This window comes from Poecile atricapillus, chromosome 1 (genome assembly GCF_030490865.1).
Source record: "Poecile atricapillus isolate bPoeAtr1 chromosome 1, bPoeAtr1.hap1, whole genome shotgun sequence".
In the NCBI taxonomy this organism is placed as follows: domain Eukaryota; kingdom Metazoa; phylum Chordata; class Aves; order Passeriformes; family Paridae; genus Poecile; species Poecile atricapillus.
Window position 1 is genome coordinate 28,581,640 of NC_081249.1, and position 15,525 is coordinate 28,597,164.

At 40.8% G+C, this 15,525-nt stretch overlaps 1 long non-coding RNA gene across 1 annotated transcript in view; it reads left to right on the forward strand.

The window, feature by feature from the left end:
• The window catches only part of LOC131592787 (uncharacterized), a 32,242-nt gene extending 19,882 nt beyond the window's left edge, over positions 1 to 12,360 (forward strand). The window contains exon 3 of the long non-coding RNA XR_009280709.1: positions 12,198 to 12,360. This is a non-coding gene — a long non-coding RNA (uncharacterized LOC131592787). The remainder of the gene's footprint in view (positions 1 to 12,197) is intronic.
• Positions 12,361 to 15,525: the final 3,165 nt, after the last annotated feature.

A 15,525-nucleotide genomic window follows, 5' to 3' on the forward strand; every position in this document is an offset into this window, starting at 1 on the left:
GCCATTGCAAACAACTCTCCTGTCCAGGAGTATATTCATTTCATTTCTAGCTGATTATTAAAGATATTGAAATAAAAGTAATTTGAAATGGTACCTCACTGTTGAAGTGCAAGTACCTGTAGCTAAGCTCCGGGCCTCACTACAAGTTATTGTTTCAGGTACATGATAACCATATAGAGCAAAAAGATATTTCTTCTCTGATCAACATTTGGATTACAACTACTGTTACCCAAACATCTTGCTTTTATGGGAAAAAGTACATTTGAGTTTGAAAAGCCAAGTCATGTCATACAAAGAAACAAGTTGGAAAAGAGCTTAATTAGTATAAGTTTCATCTGCAGCCATCATCAATGTGGACAAGGAGAAATAACCACTAGGCTCCTACTTCAAAGCCACAAAAAACAGTGAGACATCTTTTCTTGCCTTCAGTGGATCTTGGATCATATCCCAAAAGATGGCCTCTGACTTGACAAAGATAGTTACTAGCTTTTTGTTTTGTGTAATTATGCTTAACAAACACGACTAAGGCATGTTTGAGAAGTCCTAGGATGGTGTGAGCAATAGCATGATTTAAAGAGACAAAGTTATCTGGCATTTTTTAAAGATTAGCTCACACCCTTCAAACTTTTTAATCCAGATGCAGCTAGCTGTTACGGTTGTGTTAGCCATCTGGTACTATAGTCTTTGGCTGAAAACAGAAGCAATATGTATCACCACTGCTTTTTGTTTCCAGGAAAAAGGAACGCTGTTTTTATGATCATCCATTCATTTGGTATCAAGCACATTTCACACATGAGTTAACTGGAGACCTGCAGTTGATATATTCTGTGTTAAGAAAAAGGGCTTTTTATGGCTGATGTAGAAGCAGAGATGCAGAGGGAAAGGTTGCAGTTTCAGAGTAACTGAATATAATATCATTGGGTTTTTTAGCTTTCCCTCCATAAAAAGATTCTTTATTTAGTGACACATCTCAGATAACAAAAGGGTTTGTGCTTTCTGGTTTTGCAGTTCAAAGCAAATAACATCTTCAGCTATATTTTGCTAAGCATAAAAGCATTTGTAATTGCCTTCCACTAACCTTCCCAGCAAACTATAAGTAAGTTGATTTTATATACTTACTCACTTGAAAATATTTTATTTTGTTCAAATAACAGATGCATGCAAAAAAATTACCACCAATAGAGAGCAGAAAGGAAATTGTGAAAGCAAAGGACATGGTGGCTGCTTAAAAGTGTTATTCTTGGTGCACAGCAGTACCAAATTACATCACCCAAGGGAACCTCCTGACTTCTCATTGCAGGGGATTGAACTAGATGACCTTTTAAGGTATTTGCAGCCAAACCCTTCTATGATTCTGTGATTCTCTCCAAGGAGACACAAAGTCTTTTTGAGAATAAAGGGAATGCTGCTGTCACATCATGCAGTAAAGGACACCAAGAACTGCTGTACTGTATCCTGGAGATAGGAGTAGAGTTGGAGCAGGTATGTTACCTCAGGTTTCTCTATGTCTCCTAGAAAAAAAAATAACATTCAAAAGGATGGAAGAAGATAATAAATCCTGCATTCATAGTGACTTTGTTTGACCAATGCACAAAGTCAGGAAGGAATACGGCCCAACAAGCCCACTCAGCTATTGCCTAACTGGCAGCAGTTGCAACTGCTTTTTGAAGAATACAGTACAGCATCCTGACAGGTTGCCATTAAAAATGCCCCCACTATTTCAATGAAACAAACCCTTATTTCTTCCAGGTTGATGTGTAGGTCCCTTCTTTCCTCTCAGTTACGCCTGAGCTGACCTGCACTGCTCTCAATAGAGGCCCACTTCTATGACTTGGCTCCCAATAAGCTGGCTAGCAGGATTTTCCCTGTGCCGTGCCTTCTGTATCTGCACAAGAAATTTCATATACTCAAGTGTGTAACAAGATACCTGTCAGCATTTACTGCCTGACAATTTTACTCTAGGGCTATTGGTGACCAGGAGATACTAAGGAGGGCCACGTAGCCTTTTCCTGAGCTGTCCCTCAGCTAAAGATGATCCTGCATCCTACAGTGTTCAAACACCCGTCTTTACCTTATGCATGTCATCCAGCTATTGCATATTTTAGGTACCTGTCATCTCAGTATCTAAATCCCAAAAGAACAACTTAAGCAACTGAGGGGAAGCTGGAACTGGGGGCAGATTTCAGTGGAAGCTACTCATCTAACCCGCTGAGATGTCTGAAACACTTCCACTGAGATATATATATCTAAGTACTTGAATAGCTTAAAGGATCCAGGCTTAAGTGTTGATGTGGCTGTTGAAAATGGCTCCTACGTCATATATATGCTTTATTGAAAAAAATTAAGTGTTAAATACAGAGAAGCTTCAGAAATGCTGCAAATATATATATGTCTGTATAGAGAGAAACAGAGATGCAGAGTCTTCTCTGAGCAATAGCGAGTTATACCAACTAGTATAGCCATTCATATGTCTGCAAGAATAAACAGGTTAGGAGGCACAGATTTCTTGACCCAATAACTCATATTCCTAAATACCCACTGGAAAAATATTTTAAGTGATAGGAGCTAACATTAAAACAATGGGAATTTACGCTTGGGATTAGAAAGGGCCACCACATTGCAGGCATATTAGCAATCAACTGGATTCACCCTGTCTGTTAAGATCTAGTAAGACATTCTGTTTTTTAATAAGTCTAGCTTTATAAATCTGGTCTTCAAAATGGTCTTGGGAAGTGTTCTGCATGGGCAAGCTCTGCTAAGGCTGAAACACAGGGCTATGCCTGTGCTTCTCAGAAACAATGAACTATAGCACAGAGGGTAAGTGTTGCTCTTTGCCATTTGTCTACTGCCCACTCCCAGTCCAGCTGACTGCCATGCAGACAGGCTCTCTGGCATGTCTGAACATCCCCAGAAATATGGCTTTCCATATGATCTGAAGCACCATGCGGCAGCCGTGCCTGCACTCCTGCAGTTGGCACAGCAGGCATGGCTGATCTTGAGGGCAGACTTTGGCAGGCAGGAGAGACATCCCCTGGAGGGAACCTCCATGTGTTTCATTGAGAAGGGAGCTGGCAAGCATGGCTTTTACACAATCTTGCTACTGCCATTTACAGCTGGTGAGCAATGAGGGTCAGGCTGCCTGCTTGTGGTGTAATACCTGCAGTCATAAACCATCATATTTTCTTTGCTGTTTTTCTGTCTGTGTCTATATTTGTGTTGTGTGAGTCCACTGTTCTTGCCTGAAGAACAGTGCTTGAGGTATCAGGATTGAAAGGAATCCCCAGCCTGTCCTCTGCCAGACAGAGCTGGAAACCTCCTCTCACAACTGCCTGTGTTTTGCACTTAAGCGAAGCAGCAGCTAAATCTTGTGCCTCATCCCCTAAGTGCCCATCAGTTTTTCTGTCTATGGAAACAGCAACACTGACAATTTAAAGAGGAGGACAGGGGGGGAAGAAAAGAATGAGTAAAGAAATGAGCAATGTCCAAAGCAAATAAGGAACATAATGGCATAAGGGGAGGCAGCGGGAGAGCTCCTCTGCCCTGCTCTGCTCAGGGCCTCATCCATCCTCCCATTGCCATAGACTGCCATAGGAATGTGATGGGGAGACAGACACATTTTGAGGCTAATATACATCCTCCATCCTCCCCATCACAGCTGCATCTGGCCCTCCGGTGGGTTATCCTCTCTCTCCAAATGTTCAAGTCATTATCAGTTTGACAAATCCAATATATATAGAAAGATCTCCAGGCAAAATCTGTATTTCCAGAAAACGAGATTCCTATACCATCTGCAGCTAATTGTTTCATACCATATTCATCTCAGGCCTGCTGAGCCCACTCTAGGCCTGCTGAGCCCATCACTTACCCTGGTTTTACACAGGAGGAGCTCCACTGTCTTCAGTGGATTAATGCAATTAACACTTTTGTGTATAAGAGCAGAATTCAGAGATGAAGGAGCATCCACCACTGCCTCAGATCAACCTCACCATTACCTTAACACTGACAGGCATATGCTTTGGTGGTGGGCCATGAGTCTGGTTTTCACAGGAAAGGGAAAAGAAGCAGCCAGCCAAAACTGGCTGTGGTGAGGAAGGGAAAGAGGAATTGCTGCCTCTGAAATCAGATCCAAACCACTGGGCAGGGAGATGCCAGCTGCAAAGGGTTGCAGCCATGGCCCTGCGCTCGCCTCTTGCCTAGGGTGATTGGCAGCATTTTCCCTCATTCAAAATTAGAGAAAACAACAGAGCTCAGCAGTAATCTTGATTCTAGAGCCCTGTTGAAACTCTAGACACACATATCTGACAGATACAACAGAGATTAATGAGCCATGACCAGAAGTTTGATTTTTCTGTCAAGTACTCCCATCCGTTTTTAATAAACAGGGGAACAACATAAACTCCAGTGCCTGCTCTCCATCGCTTAAACTGGGCAGGTTGCTTTTGGTTCCATGCGTGTCTGTGCTGAGTTATGACTGTAACCACTGAAAAATACTGGGGTTTTTTTGGGTATCTTTTTCCCCTGTTGGCCCTTTTGTGGTTTCTCTTTTGATGAGTTTTTCTCCTTCCATATTGTTTCTTTTCTCCTCAGCATGGACTGTCTGGTATTTTACTACTGGAAGCTGTCAAATGTAATATGTTTACAGCTAAATAAGTTCAATTTAGTGTCATTGGTGTATTATCTGGAGCACATAAGTGCCTAAAAAGCCCACTGCTTTGTTTTAAACAGCACTCTGCTTTATTTTTTTATTGGGTTTTGGAACATGGTTTCCTCATCCCTTCCAAGTACAACAGGCTGAGCCAGCTAGAGTGGAGCCCGAGGAGCATGTCACAGTCTCTTCATGCTTCTGGTTTTGTACATTATATAAATCAGGCATTGCTCTCATAAAATAGTAATCTGTACATAGACATCTGAATTTGTCAGGAATTCATGGTAAAGTAGTCCCTAAGGATTATGTGCCACAGAAATGTATTTGAGAAGTCCTCTATATTTATTTCACACAAACTGTGATAGAAGCCACAAACAAAAAAAAGGAAGATGGTTTATATCCTAAGGTATTTATGGGATGGGAAAAAGTGAGGAAATGCTGCCATAAATCTAACTGGCCACAGAATGTCACTCTTGCTCCATGCAAATAAAACTGAAAGGAAATTTACCTGGTAATATAAAACCTGAGTCTTAAGGAAGGCAACTCAGGGAATCTGTTGCCTGTAGACAGATGAAGTATGGCTATGCAGACATGAATGGGTGGGTACAGAAGCCTACTCCTACAGGGCACCCAATGACATGCCTGAATCAAATGCCTTTGCAAACCTCTGATCAGGGTCTGCATCTGAAGTTGAATCCTGCAGATGACCATTCTCCCAAAGAGTCTTGCCAACAGGTGGCTTGGGGCCTTAGAGAGAGAAAGCCTCTGGATCTTAAAAACCCTCCCCACGCTAAAGCAGACATGCACAGCAGTCCTCCGGCTGTGCTTAGGGCACTTCAGTCTCCCTGCTGAAAATACCTGATTATCAGTAGGGTTCTGGCTGTGTGTGAGGTCCTTTCTGAGATGCAGGATAAGGACCACAGAGAAACAGCTAGGTTATAATATATCAAACAAAAGCTGCTCTTAAATAAAAAGCACTCACAGTTTCAAAACATGAAATAAAAGCTGCCCTGAAACTGAAATTGTCCTTGGCTTGATGCTGCATACAACTGAAATTGCCACTAAATTTAACAGACCGATGCTTAGCATTAATTGCCCCTTAAAAGACGTCACTGTCAGGAAGGCACAGTATCAAAACCCAATCTTTTAGTTTTCATTCAGGGCGTCTTTTCAGGTAGCAAGTGTCTGATTTTCCAAGCTGTGACCTTGACCAGAGTAGAGCAAAGAGGTCACCTGCCTGTGCAAGAAAGGATCCCACCACAGTAACGCCTCTATGTAGAGGGGGAAGGCACCAGCTACAAGGCATCCTTGCATTTCTCCTTGGGGCATAAAGCTTCTGCTGGGGCTCAGAATGAGACTGGGGAAACAGAGTAGAGATTATTTCCTGACCCTCCAGGGCTGAAGGATTGAGATTCCCCCCACCGTCTTCTTGATGGGAGAAGCTTCTCTGGAAAAGATACTGAAGCTTGTGTGATCTGTCTGTGATCTCCTGAAAACACATTTCTTATAGATCTGCAGATGTGAAAAAAAAAAATGGGTTTATGCACTTATCACTTTTTGCATGTGCAGAAGTGCAAATCTTGAAAAAAAATTGAATTTAAAGAGTAAAATGCAAAAAAGTTTAGATCAGGTTGAAAATTCTGCAATATTGTTTTTTGGTAAGCCTTGAAGTGTTTTGACTGAAGTATTTTTTCTTGAGGTTTTTGGTCTAATCTTACTTAGATTTCGAAACAGAAATTTACTCTAAGTCTGAAAATTGCATCTTTTCTTTGAAAGTTATAGAAAGAGGATATTCTGATAATTTTTAAAAACATTTTCCAATTGTATTTGAATATGGCGTTTTAATTTTAAAAATCTCATCTCTTCCTTAAGGCTTTGCTTTTGACAAATCAACATCTTACAGTGAAAAACACTTCACAGAACACTTCCCAATTTTGCCTAATATTTACATCTCTTCTTCTCTGAGAATGTGTCACAGCTGTAGATCAACAGGAATCACATAGAACACGGTTGATTTATGGTCAAAATAATATTTTTAAATCAACTTGTATTTAAGAGTAGTGAATAGCACATGTCCATATACCAGCAATGTATCATAAGGATTTTGTACCGCTTTTACATTTTTTACATTTTTTTTGCATAATTATACACGATTCATGGGTGATTGTAATTTTTACAATTATTTTACATAATTACATGTTATTAGAGCTGAAATTTGGGCACAGTTAAAGACTGCAAGCCAGATCCTCAATGTTTCAGGCACCCACCCTGATGGCATCATCTGTCTTCTGAGACAGGCAAATTGGACCAAAAGGGACTACTGTCCACTGAAATTAGAACAAACCCAGAGAGATACATGACTGTGAAGTGGCAAGGAAAAGGAAATTGTTTGTCACTGCTGCTTTTATCCTTAGCTCCAGCTTTGGCCTTGGATGTCAGCGTGTCAGGTGTGATCCCCGCTAGACACAGCACTCATGGGGAGTTGAAGGAAATTCATGGGAAGCTGCACACTGCTTTCCTGCATCTGTCCCCACTGCATTCATCTATGGCCCCCAAACCACAGGTACTTGGATGCCAGGCAAACCTACAGAGGGGCTTCCGTTTAGTCCCAGAATATTGATTCCTCTGCCAGAAAAATCACATTTTCGATGTGCTTGGTAAATAAGGGGAGGAAGAGGCCCCCACGCAGCAAAACCTGGGGCATTTTCTTCACCTTTGCCAGGCATGCAGGCATTTTCTTCATTAGAGTGGTTGCTTGGTGGGACACACTACCCTCTGTGAAGGTGAATATTAATCACAAACTTAGCTCCTGGCCTTTGCTAGCACCCTATTTTTGTCTGGCTTTCTGTTCCTCAGAGCTCGGGAAGGTCTCTGTCAGCTGAGATACATGGGGTGGGTGAATGCCTTGTTTCCTTGACTGGATTATCCCTCATCCCCTCTGCATTTTAAGAGATTTGGTGGGCCCGTTAACAGCTTTCTACCTGTTTTAAGATCTGTGACAGGAGGCTGAATGGTTCACTTCATGCAGCACCATTCGCCCGCCATTCCTGCTCACGGTGTTGACATGATTTATGTAAATCATAAAATGTGGTGGGGTGACCTCACGAGTGTCCAGCTCTCCTCACGCACGTCTCTGGGCAGAAGGGCTAGTATTTATAAACAGTGGTATATTCACATCTCAGTAACCTGCTTTATTTACACTGCTTGAGCAGGGCTGCTACTGCACAAATGAAATATTATTCCCTGCCATGTGCATTTCGTTTTTCAGTCGGCTCTGTGTTTTCTTTCATGCATTGCCCTCCCTGTCAGTGAGTTTGTCGGCAGTTCTCCCCAGCAAGGGGCTGGGGAGATGGGAAGCGGGTGAGTGAGGTTTGCTGCCATTTCCAGAGCAGGTGGTGACAAGCAAGTGTGGGACCCCAGACCAGCAGACTAGCAAAGTCCACATTGGGGCTACAAGCTGAGCTCCAGTTTCTGCAGTTTGGAGGGGAGCAAGCCAGAGCCCTGTGTTAACAACCAGCTGGGCTGAAGCAACACAGTCTTTCCCTACAGCCAAAGCCATTGACTTCGTTTACGATGCTTAAGCCCATCACATGCTTCACTTGCTGTGCTGCTGCTGGTGGGATGCTTACTCCTAGGAAATCCTGGTCTTGGCTACACTTTGATGAGGGTAGGTGACAGTTAGTCAAGCTATAATCAAGCTTCTCAGACATCTGCATATGGTTGAACCAGCCAGAATTTTTTAGCAAAGTCATCTTTTTGTAGTCATTTTCAAGAAGATCCTTTTCCTGCAATCTCCAAAGAGCTCATGTCTGGCTCATAAATTAAGAGAAAAATATCTTCTCTCTCAAAATAACCACAGTAATGAACTCAACAATAAAAGCTGCTTATCACCCTTCTGTTTTGGGGGCACTTGTTTTTAATTTTTTCTTTTTACCACTAATTTAAAAAAGGGGAGGAAGGTTTAATGTTTCTTAAAATGTCTTGTTTAAAGTTATGTCTGGTTCATTATCTCACCAGCTTCTGCTGTTTTGAAAATGTGTTTTTTCTTTCCATTTTTTCAGCAAGATATTTATGGTAAATATTAACTTATGAACAAGTCAAGAAAATCAATAGCTGGAACTCCGTCAACCTCAAAAGACTGTGAGCATTTCAAAATGAGCTCCAAGGCCTGAAACTCCAGAGGTGAAAGAGCTCTCTATTGCCTTTACTGATGGAAAGGGAAAAGTGTCTCATAAAAAAGCTCAATTTCTGTAAACTGCATAGACATGACTCTTCTAGCAGCACTTGAACACCACCTAAATCATGGGGCCACCAGTGCTCACTAGTTTCCGGGTTCAGATGCCAATTCTGGCAACATCTTGCTGTGTGCTGGGAAGGGAACTGTGATAGATGGATCCTCCTCCTGTCCCATGCTGTGGTTTCCACAGGAAGAAAATGCTTCTGTCTGGACAGAAAAAGGACAGCCAATGCTGTGAAACATGATGGAGGCAAGCAGGGAACACCTCTCCCATGTTTGTTTGAAACAAGAGCAGAAGCAGAGCTAAGGAAGGATCAGGATTTGGGCAGTCACTTATTTGTTTGGTACCCCGGGAAAGTTTAGCTGCCAAGCCGGGGTCGCGAGCTGTATGATGGGGGAGCAGCTCCGCTGGGGCCAGCAGGCACATCTGGAAGCAGACATTTGGCTTGCGGCTGCAGCCCATGTGTCAGGTTTGGTGTGTGTCTGGAAAAGTGTGCTGCAAGGACCATCAGCCCAGGACTGGGGAGGGGAGAGTGGGAAGAGACAGATGGCTGAAAAAACTTGCTAAAGGAAAGTACTTTTCTCTTTATATTCTGGCAAATCCTTTTTACCTGACCCCCAAGTTCACAGCTGCTTTCTTCTCATAAATATTTTTTTTGTTGTTGTTGTTATTCTCAGAATGTAATAGAGGAATTTCTGTTTCTTAAAGGCATTTGGCATGGCTGTGGTAAGCCTCTCTGGTTTACTAGCTGAGATTGCAAGGCAGTTTAGTTATTTGTCAAAATGCACTTAGTGAAACCTTGGGCCTCTTGCTTTTCCCCATCTTTCAGAAGGCTTTTAAGAAGGGTCCGATTCTGCCTTCCCTCCCTTCCTCTCTCGTGGCAAACAGCACCTTTTTTTCCTGTCAACAGTGGGATTGCCTTTGCACAGCTTGCATAAATAGAGGTAGTAGAATCTGGTTTAGGGAAATTTTCAATATTCTTCAAGTATATAATAAATTATTTCAGAAATCTAAATGACACTGAAATGAAAAATTGTCCTGTTGCACCGAAGGGATACTTGACTGGGGAACCTCCACGCTTACTATTTGGTATTTTGAAAAATATCAATATTCTCTTCAGCTTCTAGTTGAGGAACTGAGACCACATTGTAATTCTTACAAGATGGATTTCCTGCTCTCACTCAAGGGGTTTTCCCCATAAAGTATGGTAGGAAGTGTGTTGAGCCTCATTAACTCTCATCTTGTTGCTGAAACAGCACTGGAAACTGTTGGAGATGTATATTAGGCAAAGCTGCCTTGGCTTGCATGGACCGAAGTGAGAAGCTGCTGTGAGGTGAGGTGAACCAAGGTATGGTGAAAAGCAAAAGGAAATAAAATATGAGTCCAGAAGGAAGTTTGTCTACAGCAATACATACTATACCTCACCTTTCTTATGTGTCAATACATCACATGAGATTTCCTTTCCAAAATCAGGCAAGAATGAGTTGGGAACTGAAGAAGCCATTTCAGAGCACTATCCTTTGAGACAGTGCTCTGAGCTACCTTTATTCCTGTTATATTTGACTGTCCACAACATCTCTGTCATGTCTGCATGGATCTCAGAAAAAATATTTTGCTCTCACCATCATCTGTTTTACCCTGGCACTGTTCTGTAGGTTTTTGTAGGGTTGCTTCACATTTACAGAGGAGTGAAGGAGAGAAGAGCTAGAGATTTCACACTTGATATTTACACACTAGACATAGTCTTCCTTTATCTCTTCCTGAGTTTAACTCTCAGTGAAACAATTAAAAAGTCACCTTCAGGATTTATCTCTGAAAACACTTCAGTGCCTCCTAAAGAGAAGACAACTAGGGAACTAGCAGTGCTCAGAATTCTGCGTTGTGAAGGACTAGACTGCAATCTTGTGCACATTCTGTCTATTTTATTCTCTGGCTCAGGGCTGGGATAGCCCACGTACATTACTCCAGATGCTAGCAATATAGAGTACATTGAAAGCAGATCTGGACCAAAATGTTCTCTGGACTTCTTCAGGAGTATGGGAAAGTACAGACTGAGAGTCAGCGTGTAAACTTTCCCCATTGAAAGTTTGATACAGTCAGTGTGATTTCTAGGTAGAGTGAGAGAAATCTTGGGGAAACCTGTTTCCCTTCAGTGTATTTGCTGCAGAACATAGGCAACCACACTCTCTAACCCAGCAGCAGATATCCTGCCTTGGATGTTGTATACATTATATTGCTGAAAGAAGAATAACAAGGTATTAATGTCCAGCTATTACAGGCCTTAACCTTTTAGCCCTGAGAGACTGCTCAGAGTTTTGTCTGAAGAGTGCCTGTAGGGGCAGGGTACAAATTTGCAGGTGCAAAGTAATATTTGCAACTACAGACCACAAAGGTGCAAATGCCACGTTCCGGTCTTTTGCTCTGCCATCCACTAGCCTGCAGGCAGAAAACCAGGCACTGTGCAGAGTTCTGGTAAAACCTGTGATCCTAATTGTTTAATAACATTCCAGTCAAAGGATATATCACCTTCTGCTTCTGTGATATGCATTTTCATTTTTTGCATGGGCTCGGACACTGCCTCTTTCTGGCAGTTTCTGGAGTCATGACCTCTAGAGACTGTGTGTGTGGCTTCTTGTCCCTTCTGCATCCAGCTTAGAGATTTTACAAATCTCCCACCAAGGGGGATGGATTACACTGACTCCTGCATTCTTTTGTGTTCTCCAAGAGATGTAATATTTACCAGCAAGAATCTCTTCTCAATCTAATCCAGTTCACATGAATATCACATGAGGCTACCTCCTGCAAGAGGCAGCCTTAAGATGTAGTGCATGATTTTGTGCTTACTGTCTTCTTTCCCTTGTTCTTATTTTGTCTTCAAAGGAGCTATCTGTGCAAGAATGGCAAAAGGACATAGGCCTTGGAGTGCAGACCTGTCTGAATTAACTTAATGGCAAGCACAGATGAATACTTGCTGTCTGGAGAGCATGCAGTACAGTGACTGCATTTATTAAACATATCAGGGTAGTTTCCAAACTCTAGCACTGCCACAGCGCTGTGAGGGAAGGCTTGTATTGCTACACGAGTCCAGCTTGTCTGCTAACATGTCTACCCATTCTGCAGGTGTATGTGTTACAGCCCAAGGCAAAAATATCCATGCCTTTCCCAACGATCTCATGGTGCTTCTGCAGGCCAGATGGTTCCAATTTGAGGCCTACGCTCGATGATGTAGCTGTATTGAGTTTCTTCCCTGAAACCAACAAAACCTGCTTTAGCATTTTGCTTGGATTAAAATATTTGTCCCTTTTTTTTCACAGGGCAGAAGAGGGACTCCTGAAGCCACTGAAGGAAGGAAATCATTACAGGGTTCTACAGAAGTAGGTCATGTGCTACAGCTGCTCATAGTTTAAGAGGAAGAAACATGGGACCTCAAACATGGAACACGACTCCTTCAAAATGCTTGAGAGCAACCCAAGAAAAACATCCTCAGAGGCTTATTTAATAAACATTATCTATAATAGTCTCAATGTGTGCTCATGTTTCCTTAGGAGTTTGCACCTACTTCCCAGAGCTAACAAGATTCCAAAATAGAGCACAGAATAATTTAATGAAAGGGATCTAATAGTTTGTGTTAAAGCTAATACGGTCCATTAGGAGTTGTCATTTTATAAACAATTAAGGTATGTTACCCCCACTATTGCCATAAAGCCATTCCACACAAGGGTTGTAAACAATCAGTAATGATCTATAGAACATTCACAAAAGACAATTAGAGCCACATTTGAAAAATATGCTTTCCCTCACATTTGATTTCTTTTTAAATAAACTTAAGAGGACTCTATGTAGTAGACTGATAAATACATAGCATAAATACCACACACACACACACATATATATATATATATATATATACAAGCACACATATATAGTGTGTGTGTATATATATACATATATATCTCATGTATATATATGTATATATGTATGCATATGTGGATTTCATTAGCAATCATACTATGTTCATTATCTTAAAAGCACTGCTATTTCCACAGTTTAAAAAATGCCTAAAGTCAACTGTTAAATCAACTGAAAAGTTTTTAATTATAATCAAACTGTCACTTCACTATGGCTTTTTCTTTTCTCAGCAAATTTAACTTTTTGTGAAGACTCGACCTGTTTTTTTTTTAACAACTGTGAAAACAAAAGATTATGGACATAAACAGGGCTATTTTCAATGTGTGGGGTTCTTTTTATCACAATGACACTGAAAGTAACTGTAAAATGTGTGCAGTTCTAAGAAGGGACTTTCCAAGTCTTGGGGCTCCCTATGCTTGATGCTGTATTCCACCTATGAGAGCCTAGAGGATGGCAGCACTGTTGTATGCCACAACTTGAAGAGGCCTGAGGAAAGGGACAGAAGAACTTCCCAGCCTCTTCCCATGCCCCATGTTTTTTTGGAAGCCAGGCAGGAATGAAGTATGAGAGAAATCAGACCTAATGACTACAAGGGAGGTGCTTCTAGTGTACAGTGAGGTAAGTGTTTGAAAAATTAGGACCATAAAATGTCTTTATTCCTTATTGCTAAATGATCTAGGAGGAGATGAAATAGTCAAAAGATGACTAACTTGGTAAAAGAAAATGGATACAACCTTATTATTTATAAAGTGAACTCCTCATTTAAACAAGGCAGCTTTTTCAAACTTAGAACCTTACTCAAGAAAACAGGCAAGAAGAAAACATCAGTCTGAGGTCATTCTGTTACATATTTACCTTACAAAGATTTATTTGAGCTACTTCTGCAAAGTTTGTCTTAGAACTGCCAGGTTCTTGAAAAACACATTTCTGAAAATTCTACTAGAAAGCTGAGCAGACATGTATAATGAAATAGTAATTAATTGCAACAAGTGTTAAACAATCTTTTTCAAAAATTATATTTTCAAAATATATATTTTGCTGCTTTTTTTTTACAAATGGTCATTATTCAAACATCAGATAGGGATAAGAGTGAATATTAAACAAGAGATCCTACTTGAAACACCATATAAATCGTAAGGAGAATGATGAGATTGTCTGTCTTTTCCCATGACAGAAACACCAAAAGATTATAGGATAAATGCCCCACACACACAATGTATTGTTTGGGTACTCCCTTCTTTCCTATAGCATGTAAAAATTCTCAGATGAATAAGAAAGGAAACAGTTTTACATCTATATTCTCAACTATTGTCAATGGATTTTATCAAAATGAATACTATTGATTTACTGTGCTGCCTTGGCTGTCTTCATGACAGCACACTTAAGAGACCCAACACAATTTCCTTGTTGGTCAATGGACATATTTTAGATATTTTTAATGCAAACCCCAGTAAGCCAGATCTAGCATTAAATCCATGTCTAAGATTATTCAAATCTGCTGCTGAGTGCTAGGGAAAGCTGAAAGGAATTCACAAACCATCCTAGATAGGACAGATATTCATGTAATGAAAGTACTTTGTCAGCTTACAGTGCTATTGTCACAGGGATAAAAGCACAAATGAGTTGTTTTTGAGTAGAAGACATCCAAATAAAACTAATGCCAATGGACAGAGGTAGAACCTAGCAAAAGCAGCTGAGCAGACCTATGAAGTCTGAGGATTCATCTGAGCTCCCAGAATCCTGGGATCCATCTAACTAAATATGGTTGTTTCTGTCCAGATGTTTACATCACTTAAGGTTCCTTTTGAAGTAAATACATAGAAACAAGCATTTTAAGGAGGATTCTACTCAGCATCTCCTAGGGCTGACATCTACATCTGACCAGATGAATCGGGTTTCAAATCACCAGTTTCCCTCTACTGATATTGAAGGGATCCAAGGAATCTCCCTGAGGTGTCAAAGTATACAGGAAAAATGTCTGAAACTAAAGATTGAAGGAATCTATCCCACAGTTTATTATAACAGCTACTAGGAAGGAAGTTAACTCCATCCAAATTTAAACCAGGACAAGAACTATTCTTGCAAAACAAAGAAAGGATATAGAGGCATATTGTACCATTTCACATCCTTCAGGGTGAGGAATATCTAGATTTTACAGTTCTGATTTTCTGCTGTACTATTGTTAATGACCTTGAGCCAGATAAATAAAGGGTATGATGAACTTGTTTTAAGCTTGATGATATTTTCAGTATACTCGCAGTATAATGCAGTATTTATGTCTTCAACTTGGTGAGCATAGAGAGCCAGTCTCATAGTTTCAAACATAATTAAAAGATTTCCTGCTCCCTGATTCTTTTCAAGTGAAAATTACTAAGAAAGAGATAATTTTAATTTTTCACTCAAATGAATATGATTTTACTGTTTGCTTACTTTCTAAAATCTCCATATGATTGGAGAAGACTGAAACAGGAGCTGCAGGATGGGAAAACAGATTCCTGTGCTCACATTAGCTTTGTTTTCAAGGCAAATTTCACTGCTTTCGACTTCTTTCTTCCCAGGTAGATAAAGAGAAAACAAAATATTGGTGCCAGAGACAGGTGCCTCTAATGTATTCTTGTCAGACATGCTGGGAACAGGAGAGTTCTATTTTTGAAATACTACTGTTAGCTACATTACGTGGAGGTCTTGTTAGCGGTAAGCAGCAAATTGGTATTTAGCGATGCAGGTGACAGC